The 16,604-nt window shown below is 41.0% G+C and overlaps 1 long non-coding RNA gene across 2 annotated transcripts in view; it reads left to right on the top strand.

Moving 5' to 3' along the window:
- LOC111559819 overlaps nucleotides 1-16,604 on the top strand; it is a 512,683-nt gene that overhangs the window by 397,356 nt on the left and 98,723 nt on the right. The window lies entirely within an intron of this gene.

Below are 16,604 nucleotides of genomic sequence, written 5' to 3'. Positions count from 1 at the left end.
AAAAGTAGCAAAGATACAGGTTGGCCACTGGAATCCAGATTCTCTTTTTAGATTCTCCCTGTTTGCTCAGGATTACTCCCGAGGCCATGTGACCTGATGAAGCAAATAGGATTTTTTTTTTTTTTTTAAGACTCCTGTCCTACAGAAGAGAAAAATAAAGGAGGGCTCAGAAAGTGAGGGAGAAGAAAGGGAGAAGAAACTTTGTAATTGCTAATGGTGTTTCAAACTGATCTTAGTTGCTATTAAATAAAAATTGCAACCGATGTGAATTGACATTTTCTTCCCCTTAATGTGTTCTGGTACACATAATAAATACTGAATTTAGTAGATTTAGAAATTCTCGATGGCACATCATTAGCAGGCGTGTCCTCACAGCCATGTGCTCACAGGTATGTGTGGGTGTGTTGGCATCTCATTGCTTTGGTGTGGTTTTTTTTCCTGTTTTATTTTGTGCTTTTGTTTATTTGTTTTGTTTGTATAATCTCTCAAATCCAGCCACAGCCTGTTCTTTTTAACATCAATCTTGTTTCCCCAATTCTCTCTCTCTCTCTCTTTTTTTTTTTTTTTTTTTTTTTTGCACAATGAAGTCTCAGGGGCTATGGAGGGAGGGGTATGGCAGAAAAAAACTATTAGATTATAACGTTTTATGGATTGTCAAGGCTCTAATGACATTAGCCACCTAACTGCAAGGTAAAAACCTTTGTGATGTCACATAACAGGTCGCCACGAGTTTGACAAACCTTTGTGAAGGAAACCAGAGAAAGGAGCTGAAATGCCCACAACACATCCCCCACCCCCCGAGATTCTGTCGCCACCCATGAACATTCCCTTCTTGCTTATCAGCACCTGAAGGGCACGTTTAGTATAAAATATATATAAAGTCTTCCCAAATCAGAAAGGTCTCCAAGTCTCCAATTTAATTGGAATGGAAAATGCTAACTAATTGGCATCAAAATTTGATTTGTGGGAGAAACCTCCTTTTCGTTGGAAACACAACAGTGTGTCTGGGAACACAAGCCCAGTCCTTCAAAAATCATCCGCGAGCGCCGCCGAGGAATCAATTAAAGTTGATTTGGCATATCTGCTTTTGACAAATAGAAAGAAATCTCTGATTAGGCAGAGAAGCAAAGCAGCTTTCTCTTTCTTGCTCTCTCTTCCTCTCTCTTTCCGGTGCCTCTTCCTCTCTTCTCCTCATTTCCCTTTAAAGGCAGTAGGTGTCAGAAGGGGGTGGGTAGTGATATGCAAAACACGGCCTCCATAACCAAAGTAGCCTGCAAAATTAGGTGTCAGCATGCAAAGCTTATTGATGTATGAATGCGGAAAATGAAAGGCGGCAGTAGACAGCCGGGGCTAAAGGTGAGACAGGCACAGCGAGAGCAGCTGTAGATCCACGTCAAGGTGTTGCTATATGAGCTCGGGTTTTTTCTGGAGGGCCACAGCCTAACAAGGTAAGCCTGGCCATGAAATGATGGAACAATACAATATAGGCACACACAGTGTGAATACCAAATAAATTGACATGGTGTCTGCACCCCGCCCCTCCCCCCACCACGCACAGAACCCCTCCTCCTCCCGCGCTGCCGCCCCCCTTCAAAGTATGCCTGTGTATTCATTAATAAATTCATATTCTTGAGTTTTCAATAAAAGCAGAAAATGCAGTGTAAACTGGAGTTACTTAGTGACACCCAGCTCATTGCTTTTTATTGTTGCTTGCAGCTACGAAGCCTTCACAGTGCACTAGTAGAATTTATTACTGTCTGTCTCTGTAGCAAGTTGGCGAAGTGCGCCTTTTGAAGAAAATTGACCCACACTTCATGAATATGATGAAAAATGCCAATAACACTACAAAGACGAAGCTCTTGACATTACTCTGCAAAGAGCTAAAAGACAGTAATGAAAGTATTGCAATTACAAATCATTACCTCCTCTCCAGCCAATCGCCACCTTCCCTCCTCTTTTTTTTTTTTTTTGACCACTCTCAAGCTCTGCGGCTGCCCCAGGTGCTGTTTTGCACAGCATGATGGGAAATGGAGGGTGGATGAAAGATCCAACTGACTTCTCAAAGAAGGAAGAAGGAAACAAGAGGGAAAGAATGGGAAGGTTCGAGGGAGTGCGATACAATTGCCCCTCCTGTTTCACCTGGAAAAAGAAGGTATAAATGAAAAGTTCTTAAAGCCAGTGGTCAGAAGGTCATGACTTTATGGTGTGGCCTCTTGCAGCTGAAAAGTGGGATGCAGAACACCCCATCTACTTTGTTAGAACTGTTCCCTCTTGGCAGGTTTCTTTTCAGTCTGGCTTTAGGGAGAGCACCTTTAGTCCTTAACCTTTTATTATTGTTAGAGATCCAATTTAGACATTGGCAAATGAATGATCAAAAACGTATATTAGTGTGTTTTCGGTGTAGGAAGCTGGTCTGTCTTCTTATTCGAAAGGTGGTGCTAAAAAAGTCAAAACAGGGCGAGGGAGAGAGAGAGAGAGTGCTAACTTTAGACTCTAACTTTAGACCCGGATGTGTCGAAAGGCCCTTGTCCTTACAATTTAGACATCTTTCTGAAATGGGCTTTCTGTTGCATATGCTTTCACTGTTGATCATTAGAGTTTTGTTTTGTTTTGTTTTTAAATTTTTGGGGCTGTGTGTGGAGGGAGTGTATGAATACACGCATTTCTTGACTCCTGTATGGCTTACGTAGGAAGATAGCAGAATTGTCTTCTGCTTATCCCTTCGTTCAGTGTATTAAAAATTTTGGAACTTTATACAGAGCATATACAGTCAGAAATAGAAACAGGGCAGAAATTATGAAGAGAAGAAACTAGCAGCTTCAGAGATCTGCCTTGGAAAGAGGAGAAACAGAACAAGGACAGATACTGTGACATAATTATTTGACTTTGAGGTGGTCATCTGGCCTCCAGATGCCCTTTCTCAGCTCCTACTGTAAGGTTCATTTTACTCTCTGATGCTGCTAGAAAGTCTACTAATTGGAGATTCGGTTTTGTTTCCAAAATACCCCATTAGAAATGCAAATTCCTCTGGGAATGGTAGACTATAAATCATTTACACATTAGTATGAAATAGCTATATCAGATTTACTTTCCTTCTAAAATCTAGCTAAACTTTTGATTTGCCTTACGGCACAGAGTTATTTTGCATCACAAAATACTGAAGTAGGAAGAAGGTAGAGACTAAGTCTAGGTGAATCTGGACAATATAGGGTTTAGGATACCCTGAAAGAATTGATTTTGGGGAAGAATAGCCACAGATGGCAGAAGATATATCTAGGAGAGAATATAGAAGTGGGGCTAAAATAACTTAGCCCATTTCAAAATGTTTGAGGCTAGCCTTTTGACCAGAAAATGGAGAAGAGGCACATTTTCCTGCCTCTTCCTACTTTCTGCTATATTAGATGTTCCATTGCCTTTTTCCAGGACCCAGAATTTAGGCTAATTGAAATATTTCTGTGAATCAGGTTTTCTGGACTAGCCTGGGAGCCTGGGGATCAACAACGTAACAAGAGAAAATCATTGTTTATATGTCAAAATGCATTGTAGGATTCTAAAACCCAATTTATTAATTGCAACTCATACTCCCAACATAGAATGGGTACCATGAGCTGTGGGGGCTGATTGGTTATAAGTGCCTACTGCCTGCCAGATGCTCATGAGACTGACTTAAACCACCACGGCTATTTAACTCACTCTTCTTACTTTAAGCGAGAAAATGCTTACATACTAACAACACTGAACTTTTAAAGCTTTTAGTTTTCTTTTCAGTAATCTCTTTTACATTTATTAACTCATTCGCTTACCTAATGATCTTATAGCTGAGAATATCCACGTACAACAATTCCCACCTGTAGACCAGGTTGTCAGCTAAGGACTGTGGCAGGAATGACATTGCCTGTCATGCACATCATCATACCTCATCGCCATATCCATGGCATCATTACCGATAGACTAGATGGTCCTCTTTTACTAAGCCTTGGAATCCTTCTCGTGCTATGTTCAAGGGAACTCCTATTTGTTGATCAAAGTTGGCATACCAGAGTAGAACTATTTGTCATTCTCGGGCTTTACCAGTTCATTTAATGTCAATATCCCTAGCAAAATTGTCTCCCTAGGAATAGTGGTTGGCCAGTGCATCTCCTAAAGGGGAAATCAAATCTCTGAGTGGTCAAGCTAATAACATAAGGTACTCATCTCTCATTCATTCATGCTTTCATTCCATATAAATACAGTGAATTCCTGTTATTTGCCTGGAACCGTTTTGGGCCATGTAGCTATATCAGTAGAGCTTTCTAAGGTTTGACCATGAAGTAGAACCTAGTGGCTAAGCTTTCTGATACACAGCCAGAAACTAGCCTACCAAAGAGAAGAGACTTCTGGGTGGAAGATAGCATTAGATGGAACCACCTTTCTCTGCAGGACAGCAGTGCAGTGCGAGGAGCCTACAGAAGTAAGTACAAACTTAACACTGGGGCTCCTGGCTGGAACCTGGATTAGTACTGTGGGGAAGCTTTATTTTACATTTTAAAGTTTCTAGAAAAGGACAAAAATGGCTAGAGTGGTAGCAGCCACTAAACAGTAGAGCTGAGACGCATATGTAAATACGAATATGACATAAACTGCATGTCTACAAGAATCCATGTCGCAAAATTGGCCCAACCATCAGAAGATTTTGCATATGTTCTTCTACTCTCTGTGTGAGTCCAAACATGCCAGATCCTCTCTTTCTTGTAGCAAGAGTGATAGCTGAGGCTGGCAGTGGAAGCTGAATGGGCTCCTTGAGGGAGAGGACTGTGTTTGTATCACCAGGTCTAGCATGGTTGCCAGCACATAAGTGGCACTCAGGATATGCTGGGTGAATCAAATTGTTCAGAAGGTCAAAGGAAATGGACGTTCCTCGAAGGGTTGATTTTCAGGTGTTGGCCATTAGGCATTCTGTGGAAGTTTGATAAATGGAATTTAATTTGATATTGATACTAGAGAAGTTGCATGAAAGCACATGGACAGAGTAAATATTACAGACCTAGCTACTCAGTAAATGCTAGTATGCTTGTCAATACAGGGTTTTCTCCTCTCTTTTTTTCATGCTCTATTGATGTGGTATATGAGTTAGGCTAACACCAAGTTAGGCAGCTGTAACAAATAATTCCCCAAATTTCAGTGGCTGAACACTGGGAGTTTATTTCTTACTAATAAGAGTGCTATGTGGGCATTCCTGTTGTCAGGAAGTTTTCCTTTGTCTTATGGTTTTGCTAGCCCTTAGGGCCTTGAAAACTCTAGAACCAGTCAGCAGACAGAGGAAGAAAGTATTTCAAAGACATAAACTGAAATGCTTACATTCCATTGGTAACAACCCCTTCAGACCCCAGCCAGTGCAAGGTGGGGGCTGGGAAGTATGGTCGTGGCTGGGCACTGGCTTCCTAGTGAGCACTGCTCTGTGGAACTGGAACAGGGATTTGGGGTAGGCAGCTAGCCATCTTGCACACACATAGGAAGGTGGTTCTCAAACATCATTCAGTAGCGGCAGCTAAAAATACGATGTGGCTCAACCGGTCAGACCTTCCCTGCCCACTGCCACAGGAGAAACCTCGCCATCAGTCATCCCTCAGCTTATTCTTCTCACAGTTCCTCACTCAAAATACAAAATTGTGAAGAAGCAGGAACACAGTTAGGTGGTTCACATTAAGGAGGGTGGTCAGAGAATGCTGACCCCTTGGCTGTATCATGGAAGGAAATGAACACTAAAGGGACCAACTTTAGAATCTGTCCAGGGTCATTCTCCATGCCCAGGCCCCCTGAGGAATGTAAGCCAAAAGGAATCGAGTGTCCTCAGGAAGCTGATGGAACAGTTCATGAGAAGACTGTCCCTCAGGCTTCTGCCTGTTAAGCAGGTGCCACTGATAAAACAATAGGGAACTCTTGGAGGGAAACCCAGGCCAGTCCAGTCTGTCTCAGTGTAGCTCCAGTTAGTGAGTCCTCAGAAGCACCTCTCAAGGTCTGTCTGATCTGGAGGTGGCCATGGTTTCCTGTTTGCCTGCATGATTTGTCCCAGCACCATCTTCCTCCTATTCTGGGCATTGAGGAGACAGGAAAAACCTCTGATGTGAGAAGTGCAGTCAGTGGGCTCTGGTCTGAGAAACTTCTATGATGTGATAGAAACAATAATATTGAAGAAAACAGCCATCAACAAAGATGTCATAAAGCCTGGGACTCATTCAGGCCTGAAACAGTCATCCCTACCCTTCTTCATACTCTTCTTTTTTGCCAGGTTCATCTGCATTAAAATTATCATTCAAAAGGCATGGAGATAGTATGATTCCAACTTTGGGGTATTTTCATGGCTTCATTAGGTTTACATACTTCTTTAACTTGGATTCACTGTAAATATTCTGAGGCCAGCGGTCTTTATATGAGTAGGCAATGTGAGTAACCTTCCTTCCTAGGGGTGGGGGCAGCTGTAGAGATCAGATGCGGACCTGTTTCATTGTGGTACAGATGCCACACTTCTTGGTGGAAATAAACGCCCAGATTATTGAAAGAATGTAGAGATTTGTTGGCAGTTCTGGGTCAAGGTAAGTCAGTAGTTATATATTTTTTTCTATTTGGAATTACACTAGGGAGAGGCTGGCCTCAGGTGCTCAGACAACTGGCTATACCCCCTTGTCACTTGGCCACAGAAATTTGAATGGGTTTGTATACATGGCTTCTAATATTTCAGGCCATTTACTTGCTTTGTAAGTGATGCAGCTTCCCCCTCAAGTTTTGCATTTGCTCTAAACCAGATGGCCATGATGCCTTGGCTAATGCCTTTTAATATCTAAGCCTTGTATATCTAGTGCTTGGTTAATAACAGGGAAAAAGCTCCGGTGACTCACCTTGACCTCTAGAGGGAAAAAACATCCTTTTAATAATCTGGGAGTTTATTTGGATCGAAGGCATACTGCATGTTACACAATCTTCTTGTAGACCCTCACGGGTCACAAAGTGGCACCCTTGTTTTTTATGAAGTCAGCAAAGACGTATAGGGGCAAGGCTCACCGCTTCTCTGAGAGCCTTCACATTCATCTTTAATATGTAACCTCCTAGCAGAGCAGAAATCCTCACTAAGTTTAACTGGATTTTCTCTGGCAACTTTTCTAAGTATATTACCTTTGTTGCAATTAAAGGTACATTTTCCAAATGTCCTTAGGACGGACTGCAGGCCCGTATTTTAGGAGTCAACCCACAATCTCTCATGTCTTTTTACTTTAAAGTTTCTCTCTGCTCCTAAACTGGGAACTACTTGAGGGTAGAGACAAGTACATTGATCAGTGTTCTAAATAGAACGAACAATGCCTGAATACATCAGTCAGATTTGGTGAATAAATGAATGGGTGGAGGCTTATGGTACACCTTCACCAGTAGTTCTCAACCAGGGGTGATTTGCCTCCAGGGGTAATTGATAATGTCTGGAGATGGTTTTGGTTGTTACAGCTTGGGGGATGTATGTATGTGTGTGTGTCGGGGGGGATACTACTGACATCTGGTGGGTAGAAGTCTGGGGAGCTGCTAACAGTCCTCACAACAGAGTCATTTGGCCCAAATGTCAATAATGCCGAGTTTGAGAAACTGCCACATGCATCCCATAATGCCACATGTGTTCAGAATATCTGGAGGTGGCCATTGGTCTTTGGAAGATCCATTCAGCAAATATTTATGGAACATTTTTCATGTTGAAATTCAACCAAGGTATCCACTCATAAAGCCCGTTGAAATTTTCTTTTCCCTGTCTCATCTCCTTTTGATTTTTTTTTTTTTTTTGCCTTCCTCCACCCCATTTCCTTATCCTTACCATCTTCCAATATCGATGGGAAAAATGGAAGTATACAATGGACTGTCTGGAGGTAGGAGCATGGCTCTTTCTAATTACTAATTTAATTATAGCTGTGTCTTTCCTGGACCATTCCTTCCAAAGATAAATCTATTTATGCTGCCCTTACACAACTTGGGAAGCCCTTTAGAGATGGGTATTGAAGGTAAAGAAACACATTGACAGGATGTTTACTCTAATGATGCTCTCAAAAGCATTTGGGAGGTTTAAACATATGCTTCCAGCATCTCTTTCTATCTTCACATTGCTGCTAAATTGTGGAAAGCTGTAAATAGAAATAATGGACTCAGTTTATTTTTAATTAGAAGGCTGCTGCTTATAGCCGAAATCGTGACACTACCAAGCATGTCTTTCTCTCATTTGGAAGGAAAGAATGGAGTGATCCTAGGGTTTTGAACTTGAGCCAGGTTCCCTGAGTGTCTTGGTCTCTGAATCCCTGCAAATCCAGTGCCATTCAGTGGCATGTGGCCATGGGATGATTCTCTGCAGCACTTAATAGTGTCTTTAGATGTAGAAAATAATGCTGTATTATTTCTGCAATAATAAACACTTCAGGGAGTTGTTTTATTTTTCCTTTTTCTTCATGTTTAGTTGTTAATATTTATCCATCAATTCAATAAAGCTTCATATTCAATTTTTTTCTGGGAAGGTCCTATTAATTTTTTTAGGCATGTGCATGGAGTAATGTTGTCATGATGCTATCTCCCAAATATACTTTATTCTGGGAATATAATATTTCTCCATAGACAACATTTCTGAGGCTGTTTCCCTCTTGTGCCTGTCCCCCCACCCCCCATCCCCCCACCACCACCTGTAAGATGACATGGATAGACTGAACTAGCCTGGTGTTCTGTTGTTTTAGGATCCTCTGGATCCTAAGTCAGGAACCTTCACTGTTGTCTCAATCTTCTGCACTAAAGTGGAGAAAATGCCCATGTAAACACTGCCCAGTTTGGAATTGCCTGGTCATGGGGCAGAGAGCAGCCACACAAAGATCCAGCTCTAGGCCCTAGTGCTTCCCAAAATGCTGTGACTTATGATATACTACCTGCCTTGAAAGAACTATTTCTCTCCTCTTTCCTGATATTTTAATTTTTTTCCCCTACTGGATTAACATTTCCTACTCTGCGATGGGATGCCAACCCTAAAGTATCATGATTCATGGAGAGAAAACTTTACTGTTTGGCATTCATACTATAGTAGAAAGGTCTAAGAAGAGAGTTTGAAGGAACTAAGAATTAGCATGTTTAGTGATGCCTAGTTAGGTTTAAAAGGATGTTATGGAGAAAATGGATTTGAAGAAAAGGAAATATGATAAAGTGGTTTGAAACTGTGCTGTCCACTGTGTTAACATATGTGACTGTTGAGCCCTTGAAATGGGACTAGTCTGAATTGAGACGCAATGGAAGTATAAAATACACATTAGATTTCTAATGGTATGAAAAAAATGTAAAATACCTAATTTATAACATTTTATATTGATTACATGTTGAAATAATTATATTTTAGATGTACTGAGTTAGATAAAATATATTATTAAAACTAATTTTACCTATTTCATTTTACTTTTATTATGTGGCTACCAGAAAACTTAAACTTAGTATGTGACCACAGCTGTGACTTGCATTATATTTCTGTTGGACAGAATGCTTTCTGTGAACAGCCTTGCCTTCCAGAGCATGTTTCCGTGGCCTAGAGGTAAAAGTTTAAAATTTGCCATAATTTGGTTTAACCCAAACTATCCTCTAGTTTCAAGTTCTCAGTTGTAGAGCAGGGATTCAGCCCCATGGGTAACTGAGCCTCCAAGTCAATGGATACCGTTATGTCTGTGAAGACTCTAAAATTAAATGCGAAGTGGTGTGTGTGTGTGTGTGTGTGTGTGTGTGTGTGTGTGTGTGTGTGAATCCCACTGAGGAGAAGCTTCTTGACTTTCTTCAAACTCTCCAAAGGATCCTTGACCAACACTTGATTTGTACAAGTCCAGTGGACCTCTATACCTATAGAAGTGAATGGTGGCTGGTATTCTCCCTGAGGTTGGGCAATATGGTGATATTGCCTTGATCCCAAACTGTTTTAAAACTCTGACCCATGGTGAGAACTCTCAGTGTGATTTTGTCACTCTTTTGTTCTTTAGTTCTTGGTAGCTTACTGTTGCCTTCAGAATAAAGATCATATTTCTTAGGATGGCATTGAAGGCCGATTTTATGACTACTTTTCGAGTTGCATGTCCATATATGTTCCAACCATGAAAGTCTGCCTAATTTCTCAGAATCTGACCTTCAGTTAAGAGCCCTGTGTCTAGGGGTGTCTGGGTGACTCCATAAATTAAGTGTCTGACTCTTGATTTCAGCTCAGATCATGATCTCAGGGTTGTGAGATCGAGCCCCATGTTGGGCTCTGTGCTGAGTGTGGAACCTGTTTAAGATTCTCTTTCTCCCTGTTCTCTCTCTACGAACAAACAAACAAACAAACAAACAAACAAACAAACAAACTCATGTGTCTTTGGAGATGCTGTTTCCCCTTCTTAAAATTCCTTCCTCACCAAACTTTTATTCATCTACATTCTACTCAACATTAAACTAAGTTATAAGACAGGATGGGGAGAACGTATTTGTTTATCTCTTATAGGATTAATATGCAAACATGCAAAGACTTCCATAAATCAGTAATAAAAAGAAAGTACAAGAAATACAGGCAAAAGATAAGAAATTCAAGAATAAGAAAAGATGCTCCATTACTAAGAGCCTTTTACTTAAATTTTGATGTTCTAGGTACCATTTAAAATCTTTTGTGTAGTTAATCATTTCATGTCAATATTCATTACTACTAATACTTCGATAAAGGCAAGTACAAACAATAGCAGATGCCATGGTTGGTGATGGCAGGAGAAATGAGCATTGGCATAAAGAATCACTGGGCCTGTAAATTTTTTTGAAAGCTGGTTTGGTAACTAATCAAAATTCAAATGCACATACCCTGTGACCAAAAATCATGTTTCTAGGAATCTGCCCTGTACAAATACTAGGAGGAATGCATAAAAGTGTAGGTACAAGGTTTCTTCATGATAATCTGGATTGGGTAAATCAATTCTGGAATGAGCCTAGAATACAGTCATTGAAAAAGAATCAAATTGACCAACATAGACTAATTTGGGAAGAGATGAATAAGTTTAATTAATTCGAAAATATTAACAGTATACTATAGCTAGTTTGATTTTACTTTTTAAAACAAAGTATGCGTGTGTGTATGTGGTAGTACCACTGTGTTTATTGAGAATTTCTAAGTACCAGGTACTGTTTATATTCATTTTCTTTGTTTAAATTTCAAAACAGACCTAGAATATGTACTTTTACTAACTGTACTTTACATTCTAGAAAAATACTGCGGAGAGAAGCTAAGTGAATAGCCTAAGGTCACACAGCCAGTTGGTGGTTGAGCTGAGACTTGAAACCAGCCAGTTAGATTCCAGAGCTGGTTGTCTTGGCCTCTGTGCATGTGTTGGGAGAGGGGGTAGAATGACATATTTACCTAAGAGCGAATTACAAGTCTCAAAGCATATGCCCTGCACTGTTAATGCTTTGGAAACTGAGATTGGAAAGTGGGAGGGAGGGATTTAAATTGTTTGTTTTAGAGACTTCAGTAGAAGAAGGAATTAAGGTCAAATTGAGGGTAATTTTTTTATTTTATTATTTTTAAAATTATATTTTTAATTTACATCCAAGGTAGTTAACATATAGTGTAATAATGATTTCAATGATTTCAGGAATAGAATTTAGTGATTTTATCACTTACGTGTAACACCCAGTGCTCATCCCAACAAGCATCCTCCTTAATGCCCCTTGCCCATTTAGCCCTTCCTCCCCCGCAAAACCCCTCCAGCAACTCTCAGTTGGTTCTCTGTATTTAAGAGTCTCTTATGGTTTATCTCCCTCTCTGTTTTTTGTATGATTTTTGCTTCCCTCACCTTATGTTCATCTGTTTTGTATCTTAAATTCCACAGATGAGTGAAGTCATGTGATATTTGTCTTTCTCTGACTATTTTGCTTAGCATAATACACTTTAGTTCCATCCACATTGTTGCAAATGGCAAGATTTCATTCTTTTTGATTGTCAAGTAGTATTACATTATACACACACACACACACACACACACACACACACACACACCACATCTTCTTTATCCATTCATCAGTCCATGGACATTTCAGCTCTTTCCATACTTTGGCTGTTGTCCTTAGTGCTGCTATAAACATTGGGGTGCATGTGCCCAGTTAAGGGTAATTTCACATTTTGTGCTTTTCTGTGTTTTCACATATTGTTCACTTTCTATATATTCAAACATAACCTATTGAATATTAGACATAGTATGCCTTTGTAATTGGGAACATATCTATAAATGCTGTTTTGAACTTAGGAGACTCTGCTCAGTCTTTGTGAAGCCTTTTCCAGTCTTCTCACTTAGAATCAACACTGCTCTGGTCTGTACTCCCTTCGAGATCATCATGCCTTATATAGTGTTAGTTCGATGACATCTTTCTTCTGCCCTAGATGGGAAGCTCAGTGAAGGCAGAGATGGCACATAATAGCATTCAGCTGGTGTTCTGGATGGATAGATGCGTGGGTCTGCAGATGGATGGAAAGAGTAAAACAGGCATGAATGTCACTGAGGGATTGTCGCTGATGTCACCTCAAGCTTCAGCCTCACTGCTGTGTTGTGATCATAATAGTCTAACAGGTAGGGCTGCTGGGACCTCTCTGAATCACTGTGTGCTGTGTCTAGCTTGATGCCAGGATGAAGTAGGGCCACAATGACAAGTGCTGTTTAGCGTGATTTCCTTGGCACCACGTTGGGCTTAATAATAGGGAGAAATGTGTCAAATAAATTCTCTAAAAATTTACCAGCCTTGGGTGGAGATAATGAGAAATAGGCTAATCACAGAAGACAAAATAAAACTTAGGAGGGGCCTTAAAATGTCAACTCTTTTACTTGGGCCTCCTATGTAGATGAAAGAGCCCTCAACGGAATGAGAGCATGTGTTTAAAAGCTCTCAGTTCTGTACCTGGCACTTAGTAGGTATTCAGAAAAGGTGTCTGTGTGCACACATTGATGGAATACACCTCCCAACAATTTTTCCAGTAATCCTGGATAGGAAAAAAAAAACCCATAGGAATCATTTATTATATTCTATGATTTAAAAATTTACTCAAGAAAATAACTATAATCTATAAAAACAAATGAAAGAAAGGGAACTCACTTGATTATTGATCTGCTCCTATATGCTTTCTCTGTCTCTACCCTTAAAAGATAGGGGATTGATTAGTTAACTGGGGAAGCAATCACACTTCCAGATTATCAGTTTGATTCCACTATAAACTTGGAGTGATTATTTCCTTAAAAATGACTGTGCTGAGTCAAAAGTACAAGCTGTGTCTATAGCCCTCAGCAACAGACTTGACTGGTGGGAGCCACAGGCAGAATTGGCCTCCTTGGTCGGCTGATCCTGGCTTAACCCCTTGAATGCCCAGCTGATTTTTAGGTGATACTTGTAGAGCTTTTCACTGCATGCATGCTTTCTGTGGGATCACTCAATTAACTCTAATTGTCCTGCCCTGGAGAGCATGGCCCCTGGCAGACTAGGGAGTGTGGCCCTTCAGGGGTTTTATTTCAAACCTAATTTTACAGAGGGTGAATCAATCCATGGACTCTTTTCCTCAATATTTAATCAGACAGCAGGAGCTTCAGTGTCACAGGATCCCATTCTTCACTAGAGAGTTAACTGACTCCTTGTGAACTTCAAAAACCGGAAAGCAGGCTGTGCTTGCTGGTCAAGAATAAGCAGGGTGCTGCTGTACCTGGTCCAACAGGGGCTAAGATATTTTGAATGGGCTAACTGCTCAAACCCAGGAGTGGGAAACCTGTTTGTAGCCTGTATTTTGGTAGAAGTCATTTGTATAGAGGGATCAACAATGGATGAGATAAGGAAGGAAAGGGAGGAGGAAGAGCCAGAGGAAAGGAAGAGGAAGGAAAAGAGGAGGAGGGGTAGGGGAGAAGGAGACAACTATGGTGATGCTTACTTTAATAAGAGCCATTCCTAGAGGCTTTCAACTATCTCTTGAGCGGGCACAGGGTTCAAGGCAAAAAGTGCCTTGCCATCCTCCTCCCCACGTGCCCTGACCCCAAATCTCTACTATTTTATACAAAGAAAAAATGCTGAGTGTCAGGAAAGTCCTTGAAGAAGGCAGGTCCTCCAAAGTTGGAATATGTGTGTGTGTTAAGGATGGAGGAGATACTTTTGGTGGCGGCGAGGAAAGATATTTCTGGACCACTTGTTTATATGCATATGGACCTTAGGACATTTTTACAACCTTTTGGAGAGCTGCTTTGTTTCTTTACATAGTAGCTCCAAGAACCATTCAAACTGATGGCCCTTGTCGTGTCAGCCTTAGGAACAGTTCTAGTTCTGGGCTTTTGTTGAAGACCATTCCTCAGTACTTTCAGAAGAGTTCATCATAAAAATAGAGATAATGTCTGTAGTATAAAGGCCATCATGTGTTTTTGAGTACCTACTACATTTTGTACCCAGTGCTAGATGCTGTATAGGATACAAAAAAGTTCAAAATCCTTGGCCTCAATGGATTTACTACCCAGTCACTAGCCAAGATTTTCCTACAAGATAATTATCTTAGTCACTTAATCATGCAAGTTTTCAGGAGCCATTTATGAAACATTTATAAGTTGTTAGGTACTGTACATAAAACAGTTTTTTATTTTGCCTTCAAGAAGCTGGTAGAGACTAAATATTACATTGTTTTGTGTGTATTCAGAGACTATCAAAAATCAGGATAGACTCTATGATGTAATGAGGACCAGAGCAGACTCCCAGTAAATCCTGTTTGAGTGGTCCTATCTCAGTGTGCATTTGTGCATACATTTGGTAAACATGTGGGAAGTAGTAGAAGGCATTGAGCTAGCATTTGTTGCCTGGGTAGAGTTTTGATGGCTGGAGAGAAAGGCGACTTGCAGAAGGCGGGGGCTGCATGAGAAGACAGGTTAGGTCTCAACTAGAAGCCTTAGTCTGTGGACCTATGGGAGACCCTGATTTATCCTCTCACTTTATAGGTGAGGAAACTGGGCCCAGCAAGAGGGAAAGGATTTGAATTCAGCACCAAGGACCTGGCAAGCAGCAACACCTAGCCAGATCCTAAGAGTTCCTTGTGCCGTTACTTCTTTATCCCAAGAATGGAGCACTGCACTCTTGAGTACAGAGGGAAGCTTGGGGGTCTCCAGGGGCAGAAGCCCCGGTATAGTCCATTCTGGATAATGAAAATAATAGCAGCTTGGAATATGGCAAAGAGTGGATGACAGCGAAGAGGGAAAGAAAGAGGAAAGGGGGAATGGAAGGAAGAAAGGAAGGTGGAAAAGATGTATATATCATGGGTCAGGCAGTCCCCTTTAATCATCATATCAATCCTATGAGCAGGGTAGATATTGTCCCCTTTTACACCTGAAGGCACTGAGGTTCAGAATAGTTACATATCTTGCTCAAACTCATACCTAACAAGTGGTAGGAATGAGAACCAAACCCACATGTATCAGACTTTGGAGTTTGGGCTCTAACAACTGCATTGACTGCAACCAGACTAGTATCCAGATGACCTTGTGTTTTGATCCCTAACTTCCTCTGCATCAGTGCTTGGCACAGTGCTCTCTTCCCTGATATTTTGAGGGAAGACAAAAGTGTCAGGTGTCGTGACTTTTTACTTGAAGTTTCACTTAATCTTCATCTCTCTTTAAAGTTGTTAGTATTAGCCCAGTCCTGCAGGACAGGAGACTGAGGCTGGGGAGTTCAAGCCCCAACTTCTAAAGGAGAGAGCTGGAATTTAAACCAGGTCCCTCTGACTCCTAGTTCCACGTTGCTTCCTATAAAGGAAGCATGAGTTTTCAGAGCCACAGAAGGGGAGGATCCCTTGCAGGTAGCTGAGGAGCGACAGTTGCATGTCTACCATTCCCAGCTTGGGAGGGAGCCCAGAACTGGAGAATCTTATCAGTTTTATTTCTCTGCCTGCCCTGAAACTCTCCCCTTGCATTTTATCTTAGAGGCAGTTTTTAGGAGCTGTATTGTCCAGTAATTCAAGAACAAGATTCCCAGGCTCCAATGTCCTGCTAAAAACTGAACTTCATAGAGTTATCTAGTCCATGCAGTCTGTCTGTATAATATCCTTCCTTTGTAGAGAAAGACATTAGGAAAAAGATGACTTTCTAATGGCAAAGGACAGGACAGGCACCTCCGATATCATATGATAACCATCTGCTTAAGGAGTTAGAGCTACTAATTGGTCTCTCACCTTCAGTTTAAAAAATACACCTCCAACTTGGGGTTATTGTACAGTTCACTCATCAAAATCTACATTAAATGAACCTTCAAGTTGTGGCACAGACCACGACGTTTTTTTTTTCTCCCTTGTCATGGAAATTGAAATGACTGCCAGGAAGGCATGGAGAAAGGTTGTGCGACAGATGGTGGGATTTCTGAGGCCAGGGAAGTCTGTAATTTATATTTCTCAGGGCTGGTTTAAAGCACTATCCAAGTAGCCCAAGCTGGAGCACCTAGGGAGGCTGGTCAGTGAGTTGCTAAATGTAGACTGTCTGATAGCTTTAGGATTTCAGGAAGTAATGATCAAATAAAGTCCTTGTCCTCATGGAACTTAGACTTTTCTAGGTCTTTATCTCTCT

Source organism: Felis catus, chromosome A3, assembly GCF_018350175.1.
Source record: "Felis catus isolate Fca126 chromosome A3, F.catus_Fca126_mat1.0, whole genome shotgun sequence".
Lineage (NCBI taxonomy): Eukaryota > Metazoa > Chordata > Mammalia > Carnivora > Felidae > Felis > Felis catus.
The sequence above is the reverse complement of the archived record's forward strand: the minus strand, read 5'-3'. Positions and strand labels throughout refer to the sequence as shown.